The sequence below is a fragment of the Balaenoptera physalus genome, assembly GCF_965194825.1.
Source record: "Balaenoptera physalus genome assembly, contig: SUPER_6_unloc_1, whole genome shotgun sequence".
Classification (NCBI taxonomy): domain Eukaryota; kingdom Metazoa; phylum Chordata; class Mammalia; order Artiodactyla; family Balaenopteridae; genus Balaenoptera; species Balaenoptera physalus.
Genome location: NW_028126537.1, coordinates 1,078,440 through 1,098,877, shown reverse-complemented (window position 1 = coordinate 1,098,877; position 20,438 = coordinate 1,078,440).

Sequence of the window (20,438 nt, the reverse complement as noted above, 5' to 3'; positions counted from 1 at the left end):
CTCTTGGGGCTGAGAGGTTTGGTGAGGTTGGGTGAGCAAACGCAGACCCTTTAAAGTAATACTGCGTGGTACCCATCCCATGGGTCCCAAATCTCCAGGTTCAAGGGCATCTTCCTACATCGAAAACATGCATGAGAAACCCAGAAGATGGTACACCGTGTGATCGGGAAAGGTTTCTAAAACGCACCTCATTTCTCATCTCCTTGTGCTCGGGTTCGCCATTCCAGCCGCTTTACTAGCAATCTCCCTCCTTGGAGAATCAGCACCTTTAACCTCCTGTTCGGTACAGCTTGCAATTTGTCCTGAGGATGAAAGGGAAGAGGGGGAACCAATGAGAGACTAGCTCCAGGTGTTGGGACAGGCAGAGGTCACTCTATTTTCCCATCAGGAAGAAGAATTAACCACAGGCTCAGCCTGCGGCCTGGGACCAGAATAGGGCCTGAAGCAATCCTGCGCTTTTGCGGCCAGCGCCCAAGAAAGCGAGTTGAAAAATGGAGCTCAGGGGCACTGCAATTCACAAACCTGCAGACTTATAAATGATGACTCTCGTCCACAAATATATTGAGGGAAGGCAACGAAGAGGATTTGAAAGCAAGGCAGAATTGCAGGAAACAGATTTCAGGAGGGAGATTCGAATCGCCTTTAAAGCACAGGAAAAGCGGCAAAACCTCGACAATGATGCCCTTGGCCAAAAAGGGCGTATGCGTTTTTTCCTGAATATATTCAGGAAAAAACGCATACGCCCTTTTTGGCCAACCAAGCAACCTGGAAAGGCAAATCAGCGCTACAAAGAAGTCTCGCTTCCCATCGGTCAAAAGGGCCATGCTGAATAAAGTGTCAAAACCAGAAATGCAGGACAGGCCATGGAGAAACGGGAGCCTGGCTACGCTGATGAGCGGGATGTAAATTGCCAACAGCCACTCTGGAGAAGTGCACGGTGTGTCCTGAAACATCTAAAAAACTGAGCTTAGGGAGCATAGGGCACATCCACTCATGGGCGTATAAATTGGGAAAACTAAAAATCAGCAAGACACAGGCACCCCAAAGTTTAGGGCTGCTCTGTTGACAAGAATCTCCACTTCGTTACACCTTAAATATCCCAGGAAAGAGAAAAATGGATAAAGAAGTTGTGGTCCTTATGTACAATGGAATATCACTCAGCCATGAAATCAACGTCATAAGGCTAGTAGCAGCATGATGATTGGATTTAGGTACGACGATTCTAAGTGAAATAAGTCACACAGAAAAAGGCACTTATCATAAGATACGACTTATAGAGGGAATGTAAAAACCGCTACCCTTGAACTGAATTACAAAACAGAATAGAGTCACACGTTTAGAAAACACACTATGGCTGCTTAACGGGAAAGGTGAGGTGGGGTGATGCATACAACAAGGGTTTCAAATTATCTCAGATACCGTTCCATAAACCCAATATGTAATAGACAAGCCCTACTCCTTCCTCAATGAATTGGACTCAACACCCCCAATTCACCGCCCAAGAATATATCTGACTAGTAAGAATCTTGAAACCTATGCATTGATATCTCTCTGTAAGTGAGTCAAGGGGGTGTAAAGCGGCAAAATCACAGCAGTGAAAAGCAGGTAAACCCCATTATAAAAATCAATTACTTTTAAAAACCCGTGAAACAAAGACAGTGAAAGAGAGAGAAATTCTTACAAAATTCGTTCAGCGGCTGTAATGCCACCTGGATTGACCATATCTAGACCCACAGCTGATTGAGACATAAGGGTGGACACTCTTGGGGCTGAGAGGTTTGGTGAGGTTGGGTGAGCAAACGCAGACCCTTTAAAGTAATACTGTGTGGTACCCATCCCATGGGTCCCAAATCTCCAGGTTCAAGGGCATCTTCCTACATCGAAAACATTCATGAGAAACCCAGAAGATGGTACACCGTGTGATCGGGAAAGGTTTCTAAAACGCACCTCATTTCTCATCTCCTTGTGCTTGGGTTCGCCATTCCAGCCGCTTTACTAGCAATCTCCCTCCTTGGAGAATCAGCACCTTTAACCTCCTGTTCTGTACAGGTTGCAATTTGTCCTGAGGATGAACGGGAAGAGGGGGAACCAATGAGAGACTAGCTCTAAGTGTTGGGACAGGCACAGGTCACTCTATTTTCCCCTCAAGAAGAAGTATTAACCACAGGCTCAGCCTGCCGCCTGGGACCAGAATAGGGCCTGAAGCAATCCTGCGCTTTTGCGGCCAGCTCCCAAGAAAGCGAGTTGAAAAATGGAGCTCAGGGGCACTGCAATTCACAAACCTGCAGACTTATAAATGATGACTCTCGTCCACAAATATATTGATGGAAGGAAACGAAGAGGATTTGAAAGCAAGGCAGAATTGCAGGAAACAGATTCCAGGAGGGAGATTCGAATCGCCTTTAAAGCACAGGAAAAGCGGCAAAACCTCGACAATGATGCCTTTGGCCAAAAAGGGCGTATGCGTTTTTTCCTGAATATATTCAGGAAAAAACGCATACGCCCTTTTTGGCCAACCAAGCAACCTGGAAAGGCAAATCAGCGCTACAAAGAAGTCTCGCTTCCCATCGGTCAAAAGGGCCATGCTGAATAAAGTGTCAAAACCAGAAATGCAGGACAGGCCATGGAGAAACGGGAGCCTGGCTACGCTGATGGGCGGGATGTAAATTGCCAACAGCCACTCTGGAGAAGTGCACGGTGTGTCCTGAAACATCTACAAAACTCAGCTTAGGGAGCATAGGGCACATCCACTCATGGGCGTATAAATTGGGAAAACTAAAAATCAGCAAGACACAGGCACCCCAAAGTTTAGGGCTGCTCTGTTGACAAGAATCTCCACTTCGTTACACCTTAAATATCCCAGGAAAGAGAGAAATGGATAAAGAAGTTGTGGTCCTTATGTACAATGGAATATCACTCAGCCATGAAATCAACGTCATAAGGCTAGTAGCAGCATGATGATTGGATTTAGGTACGACGATTCTAAGTGAAATAAGTCACACAGAAAAAGGCACTTATCATAAGATACGACTTATAGAGGGAATGTAAAAACCGCTACCCTTGAACTGAATTACAAAACAGAATAGAGTCACACGTTTAGAAAACACACTATGGCTGCTTAACGGGAAAGGTGAGGTGGGGTGATGCATACAACAAGGGTTTCAAATTATCTCAGATACCGTTCCATAAACCCAATATGTAATAGACAAGCCCTACTCCTTCCTCAATGAATTGGACTCAACACCCCCAATTCACCGCCCAAGAATATATCTGACTAGTAAGAATCTTGAAACCTATGCATTGATATCTCTCTGTAAGTGAGTCAAGTGGGTGTAAAGCGGCAAAATCACAGCAGTGAAAAGCAGGTAAACCCCATTATAAAAATCAATTACTTTTAAAAACCCGTGAAACAAAGACAGTGAAAGAGAGAGAAATACTTACAAAATTCGTTCAGCGGCTGTAATGCCACCTGGATTGACCATATCTAGACCCACAGCTGATTGAGACATAAGGGTGGACACTCTTGGCGCTGAGAGGTTTGGTGAGGTTGGGTGAGCAAACGCAGACCCTTTAAAGTAATACTGCGTGGTACCCATCCCATGGGTCCCAAATCTCCAGGTTCAAGGGCATCTTCCTACATCGAAAACATGCATGAGAAACCCAGAAGATGGTACACCGTGTGATCGGGAAAGGTTTCTAAAACGCACCTCATTTCTCATCTCCTTGTGCTCGGGTTCGCCATTCCAGCCGCTTTACTAGCAATCTCCCTCCTTGGAGAATCAGCACCTTTAACCTCCTGTTCCGTACAGCTTGCAATTTGTCCTGAGGATGAAAGGGAAGAGGGGGAACCAATGAGAGACTAGCTCCAGGTGTTGGGACAGGCAGAGGTCACTCTATTTTCCCATCAGGAAGAAGAATTAACCACAGGCTCAGCCTGCCGCCTGGGACCAGAATAGGGCCTGAAGCAATCCTGCGCTTTTGCGGCCAGCGCCCAAGAAAGCGAGTTGAAAAACGGAGCTCAGGGGCACTGCAATTCACAAACCTGCAGACTTATAAATGATGACTCTCGTCCACAAATATATTGAGGGAAGGCAACGAAGAGGATTTGAAAGCAAGGCAGAATTGCAGGAAACAGATTTCAGGAGGGAGATTCGAATCGCCTTTAAAGCACAGGAAAAGCGGCAAAACCTCGACAATGATGCCCTTGGCCAAAAAGGGCGTATGCGTTTTTTCCTGAATATATTCAGGAAAAAACGCATACGCCCTTTTTGGCCAACCAAGCAACCTGGAAAGGCAAATCAGCGCTACAAAGAAGTCTCGCTTCCCATCGGTCAAAAGGGCCATGCTGAATAAAGTGTCAAAACCAGAAATGCAGGACAGGCCCTGGAGAAACGGGAGCCTGGCTACGCTGATGGGCGGGATGTAAATTGCCAACAGCCACTCTGGAGAAGTGCACGGTGTGTCCTGAAACATCTAAAAAACTCAGCTTAGGGAGCATAGGGCACATCCACTCATGGGCGTATAAATTGGGAAAACTAAAAATCAGCAAGACACAGGCACCCCAAAGTTTAGGGCTGCTCTGTTGACAAGAATCTCCACTTCGTTACACCTTAAATATCCCAGGAAAGAGAGAAATGGATAAAGAAGTTGTGGTCCTTATGTACAATGGAATATCACTCAGCCATGAAATCAACGTCATAAGGCTAGTAGCAGCATGATGATTGGATTTAGGTACGACGATTCTAAGTGAAATAAGTCACACAGAAAAAGGCACTTATCATAAGATACGACTTATAGAGGGAATGTAAAAACCGCTACCCTTGAACTGAATTACAAAACAGAATAGAGTCACACGTTTAGAAAACACACTATGGCTGCTTAACGGGAAAGGTGAGGTGGGGTGATGCATACAACAAGGGTTTCAAATTATCTCAGATACCGTTCCATAAACCCAATATGTAATAGACAAGCCCTACTCCTTCCTCAATGAATTGGACTCAACACCCCCAATTCACCGCCCAAGAATATATCTGACTAGTAAGAATCTTGAAACCTATGCATTGATATCTCTCTGTAAGTGAGTCAAGTGGGTGTAAAGCGGCAAAATCACAGCAGTGAAAAGCAGGTAAACCCCATTATAAAAATCAATTACTTTTAAAAACCCGTGAAACAAAGACAGTGAAAGAGAGAGAAATACTTACAAAATTCGTTCAGCGGCTGTAATGCCACCTGGATTGACCATATCTAGACCCACAGCTGATTGAGACATAAGGGTGGACACTCTTGGCGCTGAGAGGTTTGGTGAGGTTGGGTGAGCAAACGCAGACCCTTTAAAGTAATACTGCGTGGTACCCATCCCATGGGTCCCAAATCTCCAGGTTCAAGGGCATCTTCCTACATCGAAAACATGCATGAGAAACCCAGAAGATGGTACACCGTGTGATCGGGAAAGGTTTCTAAAACGCACCTCATTTCTCATCTCCTTGTGCTCGGGTTCGCCATTCCAGCCGCTTTACTAGCAATCTCCCTCCTTGGAGAATCAGCACCTTTAACCTCCTGTTCCGTACAGCTTGCAATTTGTCCTGAGGATGAAAGGGAAGAGGGGGAACCAATGAGAGACTAGCTCCAGGTGTTGGGACAGGCAGAGGTCACTCTATTTTCCCATCAGGAAGAAGAATTAACCACAGGCTCAGCCTGCCGCCTGGGACCAGAATAGGGCCTGAAGCAATCCTGCGCTTTTGCGGCCAGCGCCCAAGAAAGCGAGTTGAAAAATGGAGCTCAGGGGCACTGCAATTCACAAACCTGCAGACTTATAAATGATGACTCTCGTCCACAAATATATTGAGGGAAGGCAACGAAGAGGATTTGAAAGCAAGGCAGAATTGCAGGAAACAGATTTCAGGAGGGAGATTCGAATCGCCTTTAAAGCACAGGAAAAGCGGCAAAACCTCGACAATGATGCCCTTGGCCAAAAAGGGCGTATGCGTTTTTTCCTGAATATATTCAGGAAAAAACGCATACGCCCTTTTTGGCCAACCAAGCAACCTGGAAAGGCAAATCAGCGCTACAAAGAAGTCTCGCTTCCCATCGGTCAAAAGGGCCATGCTGAATAAAGTGTCAAAACCAGAAATGCAGGACAGGCCATGGAGAAACGGGAGCCTGGCTACGCTGATGAGCGGGATGTAAATTGCCAACAGCCACTCTGGAGAAGTGCACGGTGTGTCCTGAAACATCTAAAAAACTCAGCTTAGGGAGCATAGGGCACATCCACTCATGGGCGTATAAATTGGGAAAACTAAAAATCAGCAAGACACAGGCACCCCAAAGTTTAGGGCTGCTCTGTTGACAAGAATCTCCACTTCGTTACACCTTAAATATCCCAGGAAAGAGAAAAATGGATAAAGAAGTTGTGGTCCTTATGTACAATGGAATATCACTCAGCCATGAAATCAACGTCATAAGGCTAGTAGCAGCATGATGATTGGATTTAGGTACGACGATTCTAAGTGAAATAAGTCACACAGAAAAAGGCACTTATCATAAGATACGACTTATAGAGGGAATGTAAAAACCGCTACCCTTGAACTGAATTACAAAACAGAATAGAGTCACACGTTTAGAAAACACACTATGGCTGCTTAATGGGAAAGGTGAGGTGGGGTGATGCATACAACAAGGGTTTCAAATTATCTCAGATACCGTTCCATAAACCCAATATGTAATAGACAAGCCCTACTCCTTCCTCAATGAATTGGACTCAACACCCCCAATTCACCGCCCAAGAATATATCTGACTAGTAAGAATCTTGAAACCTATGCATTGATATCTCTCTGTAAGTGAGTCAAGTCGGTGTAAAGCGGCAAAATCACAGCAGTGAAAAGCAGGTAAACCCCATTATAAAAATCAATTACTTTTAAAAACCCGTGAAACAAAGACAGTGAAAGAGAGAGAAATTCTTACAAAATTCGTTCAGCGGCTGTAATGCCACCTGGATTGACCATATCTAGACCCACAGCTGATTGAGACATAAGGGTGGACACTCTTGGGGCTGAGAGGTTTGGTGAGGTTGGGTGAGCAAACGCAGACCCTTTAAAGTAATACTGTGTGGTACCCATCCCATGGGTCCCAAATCTCCAGGTTCAAGGGCATCTTCCTACATCGAAAACATTCATGAGAAACCCAGAAGATGGTACACCGTGTGATCGGGAAAGGTTTCTAAAACGCACCTCATTTCTCATCTCCTTGTGCTTGGGTTCGCCATTCCAGCCGCTTTACTAGCAATCTCCCTCCTTGGAGAATCAGCACCTTTAACCTCCTGTTCCGTACAGGTTGCAATTTGTCCTGAGGATGAACGGGAAGAGGGGGAACCAATGAGAGACTAGCTCTAGGTGTTGGGACAGGCACAGGTCACTCTATTTTCCCCTCAAGAAGAAGTATTAACCACAGGCTCAGCCTGCCGCCTGGGACCAGAATAGGGCCTGAAGCAATCCTGCGCTTTTGCGGCCAGCTCCCGAGAAAGCGAGTTGAAAAATGGAGCTCAGGGGCACTGCAATTCACAAACCTGCAGACTTATAAATGATGACTCTCGTCCACAAATATATTGATGGAAGGAAACGAAGAGGATTTGAAAGCAAGGCAGAATTGCAGGAAACAGATTTCAGGAGGGAGATTCGAATCGCCTTTAAAGCACAGGAAAAGCGGCAAAACCTCGACAATGATGCCTTTGGCCAAAAAGGGCGTATGCGTTTTTTCCTGAATATATTCAGGAAAAAACGCATACGCCCTTTTTGGCCAACCAAGCAACCTGGAAAGGCAAATCAGCGCTACAAAGAAGTCTCGCTTCCCATCGGTCAAAAGGGCCATGCTGAATAAAGTGTCAAAACCAGAAATGCAGGACAGGCCATGGAGAAACGGGAGCCTGGCTACGCTGATGGGCGGGATGTAAATTGCCAACAGCCACTCTGGAGAAGTGCACGGTGTGTCCTGAAACATCTAAAAAACTGAGCTTAGGGAGCATAGGGCACATCCACTCATGGGCGTATAAATTGGGAAAACTAAAAATCAGCAAGACACAGGCACCCCAAAGTTTAGGGCTGCTCTGTTGACAAGAATCTCCACTTCGTTACACCTTAAATATCCCAGGAAAGAGAAAAATGGATAAAGAAGTTGTGGTCCTTATGTACAATGGAATATCACTCAGCCATGAAATCAACGTCATAAGGCTAGTAGCAGCATGATGATTGGATTTAGGTACGACGATTCTAAGTGAAATAAGTCACACAGAAAAAGGCACTTATCATAAGATACGACTTATAGAGGGAATGTAAAAACCGCTACCCTTGAACTGAATTACAAAACAGAATAGAGTCACACGTTTAGAAAACACACTATGGCTGCTTAACGGGAAAGGTGAGGTGGGGTGATGCATACAACAAGGGTTTCAAATTATCTCAGATACCGTTCCATAAACCCAATATGTAATAGACAAGCCCTACTCCTTCCTCAATGAATTGGACTCAACACCCCCAATTCACCGCCCAAGAATATATCTGACTAGTAAGAATCTTGAAACCTATGCATTGATATCTCTCTGTAAGTGAGTCAAGTCAGTGTAAAGCGGCAAAATCACAGCAGTGAAAAGCAGGTAAACCCCATTATAAAAATCAATTACTTTTAAAAACCCGTGAAACAAAGACAGTGAAAGAGAGAGAAATTCTTACAAAATTCGTTCAGCGGCTGTAATGCCACCTGGATTGACCATATCTAGACCCACAGCTGATTGAGACATAAGGGTGGACACTCTTGGGGCTGAGAGGTTTGGTGAGGTTGGGTGAGCAAACGCAGACCCTTTAAAGTAATACTGCGTGGTACCCATCCCATGGGTCCCAAATCTCCAGGTTCAAGGGCATCGTCCTACATCGAAAACATGCATGAGAAACCCAGAAGATGGTACACCGTGTGATCGGGAAAGGTTTCTAAAACGCACCTCATTTCTCATCTCCTTGTGCTCGGGTTCGCCATTCCAGCCGCTTTACTAGCAATCTCCCTCCTTGGAGAATCAGCACCTTTAACCTCCTGTTCGGTACAGCTTGCAATTTGTCCTGAGGATGAAAGGGAAGAGGGGGAACCAATGAGAGACTAGCTCCAGGTGTTGGGACAGGCAGAGGTCACTCTATTTTCCCATCAGGAAGAAGAATTAACCACAGGCTCAGCCTGCCGCCTGGGACCAGAATAGGGCCTGAAGCAATCCTGCGCTTTTGCGGCCAGCGCCCAAGAAAGCGAGTTGAAAAATGGAGCTCAGGGGCACTGCAATTCACAAACCTGCAGACTTATAAATGATGACTCTCGTCCACAAATATATTGAGGGAAGGCAACGAAGAGGATTTGAAAGCAAGGCAGAATTGCAGGAAACAGATTTCAGGAGGGAGATTCGAATCGCCTTTAAAGCACAGGAAAAGCGGCAAAACCTCGACAATGATGCCCTTGGCCAAAAAGGGCGTATGCGTTTTTTCCTGAATATATTCAGGAAAAAACGCATACGCCCTTTTTGGCCAACCAAGCAACCTGGAAAGGCAAATCAGCGCTACAAAGAAGTCTCGCTTCCCATCGGTCAAAAGGGCCATGCTGAATAAAGTGTCAAAACCAGAAATGCAGGACAGGCCATGGAGAAACGGGAGCCTGGCTACGCTGATGAGCGGGATGTAAATTGCCAACAGCCACTCTGGAGAAGTGCACGGTGTGTCCTGAAACATCTAAAAAACTCAGCTTAGGGAGCATAGGGCACATCCACTCATGGGCGTATAAATTGGGAAAACTAAAAATCAGCAAGACACAGGCACCCCAAAGTTTAGGGCTGCTCTGTTGACAAGAATCTCCACTTCGTTACACCTTAAATATCCCAGGAAAGAGAAAAATGGATAAAGAAGTTGTGGTCCTTATGTACAATGGAATATCACTCAGCCATGAAATCAACGTCATAAGGCTAGTAGCAGCATGATGATTGGATTTAGGTACGACGATTCTAAGTGAAATAAGTCACACAGAAAAAGGCACTTATCATAAGATACGACTTATAGAGGGAATGTAAAAACCGCTACCCTTGAACTGAATTACAAAACAGAATAGAGTCACACGTTTAGAAAACACACTATGGCTGCTTAACGGGAAAGGTGAGGTGGGGTGATGCATACAACAAGGGTTTCAAATTATCTCAGATACCGTTCCATAAACCCAATATGTAATAGACAAGCCCTACTCCTTCCTCAATGAATTGGACTCAACACCCCCAATTCACCGCCCAAGAATATATCTGACTAGTAAGAATCTTGAAACCTATGCATTGATATCTCTCTGTAAGTGAGTCAAGTCGGTGTAAAGCGGCAAAATCACAGCAGTGAAAAGCAGGTAAACCCCATTATAAAAATCAATTACTTTTAAAAACCCGTGAAACAAAGACAGTGAAAGAGAGAGAAATTCTTACAAAATTCGTTCAGCGGCTGTAATGCCACCTGGATTGACCATATCTAGACCCACAGCTGATTGAGACATAAGGGTGGACACTCTTGGGGCTGAGAGGTTTGGTGAGGTTGGGTGAGCAAACGCAGACCCTTTAAAGTAATACTGTGTGGTACCCATCCCATGGGTCCCAAATCTCCAGGTTCAAGGGCATCTTCCTACATCGAAAACATTCATGAGAAACCCAGAAGATGGTACACCGTGTGATCGGGAAAGGTTTCTAAAACGCACCTCATTTCTCATCTCCTTGTGCTTGGGTTCGCCATTCCAGCCGCTTTACTAGCAATCTCCCTCCTTGGAGAATCAGCACCTTTAACCTCCTGTTCCGTACAGGTTGCAATTTGTCCTGAGGATGAACGGGAAGAGGGGGAACCAATGAGAGACTAGCTCTAGGTGTTGGGACAGGCACAGGTCACTCTATTTTCCCCTCAAGAAGAAGTATTAACCACAGGCTCAGCCTGCCGCCTGGGACCAGAATAGGGCCTGAAGCAATCCTGCGCTTTTGCGGCCAGCTCCCGAGAAAGCGAGTTGAAAAATGGAGCTCAGGGGCACTGCAATTCACAAACCTGCAGACTTATAAATGATGACTCTCGTCCACAAATATATTGATGGAAGGAAACGAAGAGGATTTGAAAGCAAGGCAGAATTGCAGGAAACAGATTTCAGGAGGGAGATTCGAATCGCCTTTAAAGCACAGGAAAAGCGGCAAAACCTCGACAATGATGCCTTTGGCCAAAAAGGGCGTATGCGTTTTTTCCTGAATATATTCAGGAAAAAACGCATACGCCCTTTTTGGCCAACCAAGCAACCTGGAAAGGCAAATCAGCGCTACAAAGAAGTCTCGCTTCCCATCGGTCAAAAGGGCCATGCTGAATAAAGTGTCAAAACCAGAAATGCAGGACAGGCCATGGAGAAACGGGAGCCTGGCTACGCTGATGGGCGGGATGTAAATTGCCAACAGCCACTCTGGAGAAGTGCACGGTGTGTCCTGAAACATCTAAAAAACTGAGCTTAGGGAGCATAGGGCACATCCACTCATGGGCGTATAAATTGGGAAAACTAAAAATCAGCAAGACACAGGCACCCCAAAGTTTAGGGCTGCTCTGTTGACAAGAATCTCCACTTCGTTACACCTTAAATATCCCAGGAAAGAGAAAAATGGATAAAGAAGTTGTGGTCCTTATGTACAATGGAATATCACTCAGCCATGAAATCAACGTCATAAGGCTAGTAGCAGCATGATGATTGGATTTAGGTACGACGATTCTAAGTGAAATAAGTCACACAGAAAAAGGCACTTATCATAAGATACGACTTATAGAGGGAATGTAAAAACCGCTACCCTTGAACTGAATTACAAAACAGAATAGAGTCACACGTTTAGAAAACACACTATGGCTGCTTAACGGGAAAGGTGAGGTGGGGTGATGCATACAACAAGGGTTTCAAATTATCTCAGATACCGTTCCATAAACCCAATATGTAATAGACAAGCCCTACTCCTTCCTCAATGAATTGGACTCAACACCCCCAATTCACCGCCCAAGAATATATCTGACTAGTAAGAATCTTGAAACCTATGCATTGATATCTCTCTGTAAGTGAGTCAAGTCAGTGTAAAGCGGCAAAATCACAGCAGTGAAAAGCAGGTAAACCCCATTATAAAAATCAATTACTTTTAAAAACCCGTGAAACAAAGACAGTGAAAGAGAGAGAAATTCTTACAAAATTCGTTCAGCGGCTGTAATGCCACCTGGATTGACCATATCTAGACCCACAGCTGATTGAGACATAAGGGTGGACACTCTTGGGGCTGAGAGGTTTGGTGAGGTTGGGTGAGCAAACGCAGACCCTTTAAAGTAATACTGCGTGGTACCCATCCCATGGGTCCCAAATCTCCAGGTTCAAGGGCATCGTCCTACATCGAAAACATGCATGAGAAACCCAGAAGATGGTACACCGTGTGATCGGGAAAGGTTTCTAAAACGCACCTCATTTCTCATCTCCTTGTGCTCGGGTTCGCCATTCCAGCCGCTTTACTAGCAATCTCCCTCCTTGGAGAATCAGCACCTTTAACCTCCTGTTCAGTACAGCTTGCAATTTGTCCTGAGGATGAAAGGGAAGAGGGGGAACCAATGAGAGACTAGCTCCAGGTGTTGGGACAGGCAGAGGTCACTCTATTTTCCCATCAGGAAGAAGAATTAACCACAGGCTCAGCCTGCCGCCTGGGACCAGAATAGGGCCTGAAGCAATCCTGCGCTTTTGCGGCCAGCGCCCAAGAAAGCGAGTTGAAAAATGGAGCTCAGGGGCACTGCAATTCACAAACCTGCAGACTTATAAATGATGACTCTCGTCCACAAATATATTGAGGGAAGGCAACGAAGAGGATTTGAAAGCAAGGCAGAATTGCAGGAAACAGATTTCAGGAGGGAGATTCGAATCGCCTTTAAAGCACAGGAAAAGCGGCAAAACCTCGACAATGATGCCCTTGGCCAAAAAGGGCGTATGCGTTTTTTCCTGAATATATTCAGGAAAAAACGCATACGCCCTTTTTGGCCAACCAAGCAACCTGGAAAGGCAAATCAGCGCTACAAAGAAGTCTCGCTTCCCATCGGTCAAAAGGGCCATGCTGAATAAAGTGTCAAAACCAGAAATGCAGGACAGGCCATGGAGAAACGGGAGCCTGGCTACGCTGATGAGCGGGATGTAAATTGCCAACAGCCACTCTGGAGAAGTGCACGGTGTGTCCTGAAACATCTAAAAAACTGAGCTTAGGGAGCATAGGGCACATCCACTCATGGGCGTATAAATTGGGAAAACTAAAAATCAGCAAGACACAGGCACCCCAAAGTTTAGGGCTGCTCTGTTGACAAGAATCTCCACTTCGTTACACCTTAAATATGCCAGGAAAGAGAAAAATGGATAAAGAAGTTGTGGTCCTTATGTACAATGGAATATCACTCAGCCATGAAATCAACGTCATAAGGCTAGTAGCAGCATGATGATTGGATTTAGGTACGACGATTCTAAGTGAAATAAGTCACACAGAAAAAGGCACTTATCATAAGATACGACTTATAGAGGGAATGTAAAAACCGCTACCCTTGAACTGAATTACAAAACAGAATAGAGTCACACGTTTAGAAAACACACTATGGCTGCTTAACGGGAAAGGTGAGGTGGGGTGATGCATACAACAAGGGTTTCAAATTATCTCAGATACCGTTCCATAAACCCAATATGTAATAGACAAGCCCTACTCCTTCCTCAATGAATTGGACTCAACACCCCCAATTCACCGCCCAAGAATATATCTGACTAGTAAGAATCTTGAAACCTATGCATTGATATCCCTCTGTAAGTGAGTCAAGTCGGTGTAAAGCGGCAAAATCACAGCAGTGAAAAGCAGGTAAACCCCATTATAAAAATCAATTACTTTTAAAAACCCGTGAAACAAAGACAGTGAAAGAGAGAGAAATTCTTACAAAATTCGTTCAGCGGCTGTAATGCCACCTGGATTGACCATATCTAGACCCACAGCTGATTGAGACATAAGGGTGGACACTCTTGGGGCTGAGAGGTTTGGTGAGGTTGGGTGAGCAAACGCAGACCCTTTAAAGTAATACTGCGTGGTACCCATCCCATGGGTCCCAAATCTCCAGGTTCAAGGGCATCTTCCTACATCGAAAACATGCATGAGAAACCCAGAAGATGGTACACCGTGTGATCGGGAAAGGTTTCTAAAACGCACCTCATTTCTCATCTCCTTGTGCTCGGGTTCGCCATTCCAGCCGCTTTACTAGCAATCTCCCTCCTTGGAGAATCAGCACCTTTAACCTCCTGTTCGGTACAGCTTGCAATTTGTCCTGAGGATGAAAGGGAAGAGGGGGAACCAATGAGAGACTAGCTCCAGGTGTTGGGACAGGCAGAGGTCACTCTATTTTCCCATCAGGAAGAAGAATTAACCACAGGCTCAGCCTGCGGCCTGGGACCAGAATAGGGCCTGAAGCAATCCTGCGCTTTTGCGGCCAGCGCCCAAGAAAGCGAGTTGAAAAATGGAGCTCAGGGGCACTGCAATTCACAAACCTGCAGACTTATAAATGATGACTCTCGTCCACAAATATATTGAGGGAAGGCAACGAAGAGGATTTGAAAGCAAGGCAGAATTGCAGGAAACAGATTTCAGGAGGGAGATTCGAATCGCCTTTAAAGCACAGGAAAAGCGGCAAAACCTCGACAATGATGCCCTTGGCCAAAAAGGGCGTATGCGTTTTTTCCTGAATATATTCAGGAAAAAACGCATACGCCCTTTTTGGCCAACCAAGCAACCTGGAAAGGCAAATCAGCGCTACAAAGAAGTCTCGCTTCCCATCGGTCAAAAGGGCCATGCTGAATAAAGTGTCAAAACCAGAAATGCAGGACAGGCCATGGAGAAACGGGAGCCTGGCTACGCTGATGAGCGGGATGTAAATTGCCAACAGCCACTCTGGAGAAGTGCACGGTGTGTCCTGAAACATCTAAAAAACTGAGCTTAGGGAGCATAGGGCACATCCACTCATGGGCGTATAAATTGGGAAAACTAAAAATCAGCAAGACACAGGCACCCCAAAGTTTAGGGCTGCTCTGTTGACAAGAATCTCCACTTCGTTACACCTTAAATATCCCAGGAAAGAGAAAAATGGATAAAGAAGTTGTGGTCCATATGTACAATGGAATATCACTCAGCCATGAAATCAACGTCATAAGGCTAGTAGCAGCATGATGATTGGATTTAGGTACGACGATTCTAAGTGAAATAAGTCACACAGAAAAAGGCACTTATCATAAGATACGACTTATAGAGGGAATGTAAAAACCGCTACCCTTGAACTGAATTACAAAACAGAATAGAGTCACACGTTTAGAAAACACACTATGGCTGCTTAACGGGAAAGGTGAGGTGGGGTGATGCATACAACAAGGGTTTCAAATTATCTCAGATACCGTTCCATAAACCCAATATGTAATAGACAAGCCCTACTCCTTCCTCAATGAATTGGACTCAACACCCCCAATTCACCGCCCAAGAATATATCTGACTAGTAAGAATCTTGAAACCTATGCATTGATATCTCTCTGTAAGTGAGTCAAGGGGGTGTAAAGCGGCAAAATCACAGCAGTGAAAAGCAGGTAAACCCCATTATAAAAATCAATTACTTTTAAAAACCCGTGAAACAAAGACAGTGAAAGAGAGAGAAATTCTTACAAAATTCGTTCAGCGGCTGTAATGCCACCTGGATTGACCATATCTAGACCCACAGCTGATTGAGACATAAGGGTGGACACTCTTGGGGCTGAGAGGTTTGGTGAGGTTGGGTGAGCAAACGCAGACCCTTTAAAGTAATACTGTGTGGTACCCATCCCATGGGTCCCAAATCTCCAGGTTCAAGGGCATCTTCCTACATCGAAAACATTCATGAGAAACCCAGAAGATGGTACACCGTGTGATCGGGAAAGGTTTCTAAAACGCACCTCATTTCTCATCTCCTTGTGCTTGGGTTCGCCATTCCAGCCGCTTTACTAGCAATCTCCCTCCTTGGAGAATCAGCACCTTTAACCTCCTGTTCCGTACAGGTTGCAATTTGTCCTGAGGATGAACGGGAAGAGGGGGAACCAATGAGAGACTAGCTCTAAGTGTTGGGACAGGCACAGGTCACTCTATTTTCCCCTCAAGAAGAAGTATTAACCACAGGCTCAGCCTGCCGCCTGGGACCAGAATAGGGCCTGAAGCAATCCTGCGCTTTTGCGGCCAGCTCCCAAGAAAGCGAGTTGAAAAATGGAGCTCAGGGGCACTGCAATTCACAAACCTGCAGACTTATAAATGATGACTCTCGTCCACAAATATATTGATGGAAGGAAACGAAGAGGATTTGAAAGCAAGGCAGAATTGCAGGAAACAGATTCCAGGAGGGAGATTCGAATCGCCTTTAAAGCACAGGAAAAGCGGCAAAACCTCGACAATGATGCCTTTGGCCAAAAAGGGCGTATGCGTTTTTTCCTGAATATATTCAGGAAAAAACGCATACGCCCTTTTTGGCCAACCAAGCAACCTGGAAAGGCAAATCAGCGCTACAAAGAAGTCTCGCTTCCCATCGGTCAAAAGGGCCATGCTGAATAAAGTGTCAAAACCAGAAATGCAGGACAGGCCATGGAGAAACGGGAGCCTGGCTACGCTGATGGGCGGGATGTAAATTGCCAACAGCCACTCTGGAGAAGTGCACGGTGTGTCCTGAAACATCTACAAAACTCAGCTTAGGGAGCATAGGGCACATCCACTCATGGGCGTATAAATTGGGAAAATTAAAAATCAGCAAGACACAGGCACCCCAAAATTTAGGGCTGCTCTGTTGACAAGAATCTCCACTTCGTTACACCTTAAATATCCCAGGAAAGAGAAAAATGGATAAAGAAGTTGTGGTCCTTATGTACAATGGAATATCACTCAGCCATGAAATCAACGTCATAAGGCTAGTAGCAGCATGATGATTGGATTTAGGTACGACGATTCTAAGTGAAATAAGTCACACAGAAAAAGACACTTATCATAAGATATGACTTATAGAGAGAATGTAAAAACCGCTACCCTTGAACGGAATTACAAAACAGAATAGAGTCACACGTTTAGAAAACACACTATGGCTGCTTAACGGGAAAGGTGAGGTGGGGTGATGCATACAACAAGGGTTTCAAATTATCTCAGATACCGTTCCATAAACCCAATATGTAATAGACAAGCCCTACTCCTTCCTCAATGAATTGGACTCAACACCCCCAATTCACCGCCCAAGAATATATCTGACTAGTAAGAATCTTGAAACCTATGCATTGATATCTCTCTGTAAGTGAGTCAAGTGGGTGTAAAGCGGCAAAATCACAGCAGTGAAAAGCAGGTAAACCCCATTATAAAAATCAATTACTTTTAAAAACCCGTGAAACAAAGACAGTGAAAGAGAGAGAAATTCTTACAAAATTCGTTCAGCGGCTGTAATGCCACCTGGATTGACCATATCTAGACCCACAGCTGATTGAGACATAAGGGTGGACACTCTTGGGGCTGAGAGGTTTGGTGAGGTTGGGTGAGCAAACGCAGACCCTTTAAAGTAATACTGCGTGGTACCCATCCCATGGGTCCCAAATCTCCAGGTTCAAGGGCATCTTCCTACATCGAAAACATGCATGAGAAACCCAGAAGATGGTACACCGTGTGATCGGGAAAGGTTTCTAAAACGCACCTCATTTCTCATCTCCTTGTGCTCGGGTTCGCCATTCCAGCCGCTTTACTAGCAATCTCCCTCCTTGGAGAATCAGCACCTTTAACCTCCTGTTCCGTACAGCTTGCAATTTGTCCTGAGGATGAAAGGGAAGAGGGGGAACCAATGAGAGACTAGCTCTAGGTGTTGGGACAGGCAGAGGTCACTCTATTTTCCCATCAGGAAGAAGAATAAACCACAGGCTCAGCCTGCCGCCTGGGACCAGAATAGGGCCTGAGGCAATCCTGCGCTTTTGCGGCCAGCGCCCAAGAAAGCGAGTTGAAAAATGGAGCTCAGGGGCACTGCAATTCACAAACCTGCAGACTTATAAATGATGACTCTCGTCCACAAATATATTGAGGGAAGGCAACGAAGAGGATTTGAAAGCAAGGCAGAATTGCAGGAAACAGATTTCAGGAGGGAGATTCGAATCGCCTTTAAAGCACAGGAAAAGCGGCAAAACCTCGACAATGATGCACTTGGCCAAAAAGGGCGTATGCGTTTTTTCCTGAATATATTCAGGAAAAAACGCATACGCCCTTTTTGGCCAACCAAGCAACCTGGAAAGGCAAATCAGCGCTACAAAGAAGTCTCGCTTCCCATCGGTCAAAAGGGCCATGCTGAATAAAGTGTCAAAACCAGAAATGCAGGACAGGCCATGGAGAAACGGGAGCCTGGCTACGCTGATGGGCGGGATGTAAATTGCCAACAGCCACTCTGGAGAAGTGCACGGTGTGTCCTGAAACATCTAAAAAACTGAGCTTAGGGAGCATAGGGCACATCCACTCATGGGCGTATAAATTGGGAAAACTAAAAATCAGCAAGACACAGGCACCCCAAAGTTTAGGGCTGCTCTGTTGACAAGAATCTCCACTTCGTTACACCTTAAATATCCCAGGAAAGAGAAAAATGGATAAAGAAGTTGTGGTCCTTATGTACAATGGAATATCACTCAGCCATGAAATCAACGTCATAAGGCTAGTAGCAGCATGATGATTGGATTTAGGTACGACGATTCTAAGTGAAATAAGTCACACAGAAAAAGACACTTATCATAAGATATGACTTATAGAGGGAATGTAAAAACCGCTACCCTTGAACTGAATTACAAAACAGAATAGAGTCACACGTTTAGAAAACACACTATGGCTGCTTAACGGAAAGGTGAGGTGGGGTGATGCATACAACAAGGGTTTCAAATTATCTCAGATACCGTTCCATAAACCCAATATGTAATAGACAAGCCCTACTCCTTCCTCAATGAATTGGACTCAACACCCCCAATTCACCGCCCAAGAATATATCTGACTAGTAAGAATCTTGAAACCTATGCATTGATATCTCTCTGTAAGTGAGTCAAGGGGGTGTAAAGCGGCAAAATCACAGCAGTGAAAAGCAGGTAAACCCCATTATAAAAATCAATTACTTTTAAAAACCCGTGAAACAAAGACAGTGAAAGAGAGAGAAATTCTTACAAAATTCGTTCAGCGGCTGTAATGCCACCTGGATTGACCATATCTAGACCCACAGCTGATTGAGACATAAGGGTGGACACTCTTGGGGCTGAGAGGTTTGGTGAGGTTGGGTGAGCAAACGCAGACCCTTTAAAGTAATACTGTGTGGTACCCATCCCATGGGTCCCAAATCTCCAGGTTCAAGGGCATCTTCCTACATCGAAAACATTCATGAGAAACCCAGAAGATGGTACACCGTGTGATCGGGAAAGGTTTCTAAAACGCACCTCATTTCTCATCTCCTTGTGCTTGGGTTCGCCATTCCAGCCGCTTTACTAGCAATCTCCCTCCTTGGAGAATCAGCACCTTTAACCTCCTGTTCCGTACAGGTTGCAATTTGTCCTGAGGATGAACGGGAAGAGGGGGAACCAATGAGAGACTAGCTCTAAGTGTTGGGACAGGCACAGGTCACTCTATTTTCCCCTCAAGAAGAAGTATTAACCACAGGCTCAGCCTGCCGCCTGGGACCAGAATAGGGCCTGAAGCAATCCTGCGCTTTTGCGGCCAGCTCCCAAGAAAGCGAGTTGAAAAATGGAGCTCAGGGGCACTGCAATTCACAAACCTGCAGACTTATAAATGATGACTCTCGTCCACAAATATATTGATGGAAGGAAACGAAGAGGATTTGAAAGCAAGGCAGAATTGCAGGAAACAGATTCCAGGAGGGAGATTCGAATCGCCTTTAAAGCACAGGAAAAGCGGCAAAACCTCGACAATGATGCCTTTGGCCAAAAAGGGCGTATGCGTTTTTTCCTGAATATATTCAGGAAAAAACGCATACGCCCTTTTTGGCCAACCAAGCAACCTGGAAAGGCAAATCAGCGCTACAAAGAAGTCTCGCTTCCCATCGGTCAAAAGGGCCATGCTGAATAAAGTGTCAAAACCAGAAATGCAGGACAGGCCATGGAGAAACGGGAGCCTGGCTACGCTGATGGGCGGGATGTAAATTGCCAACAGCCACTCTGGAGAAGTGCACGGTGTGTCCTGAAACATCTACAAAACTCAGCTTAGGGAGCATAGGGCACATCCACTCATGGGCGTATAAATTGGGAAAATTAAAAATCAGCAAGACACAGGCACCCCAAAATTTAGGGCTGCTCTGTTGACAAGAATCTCCAC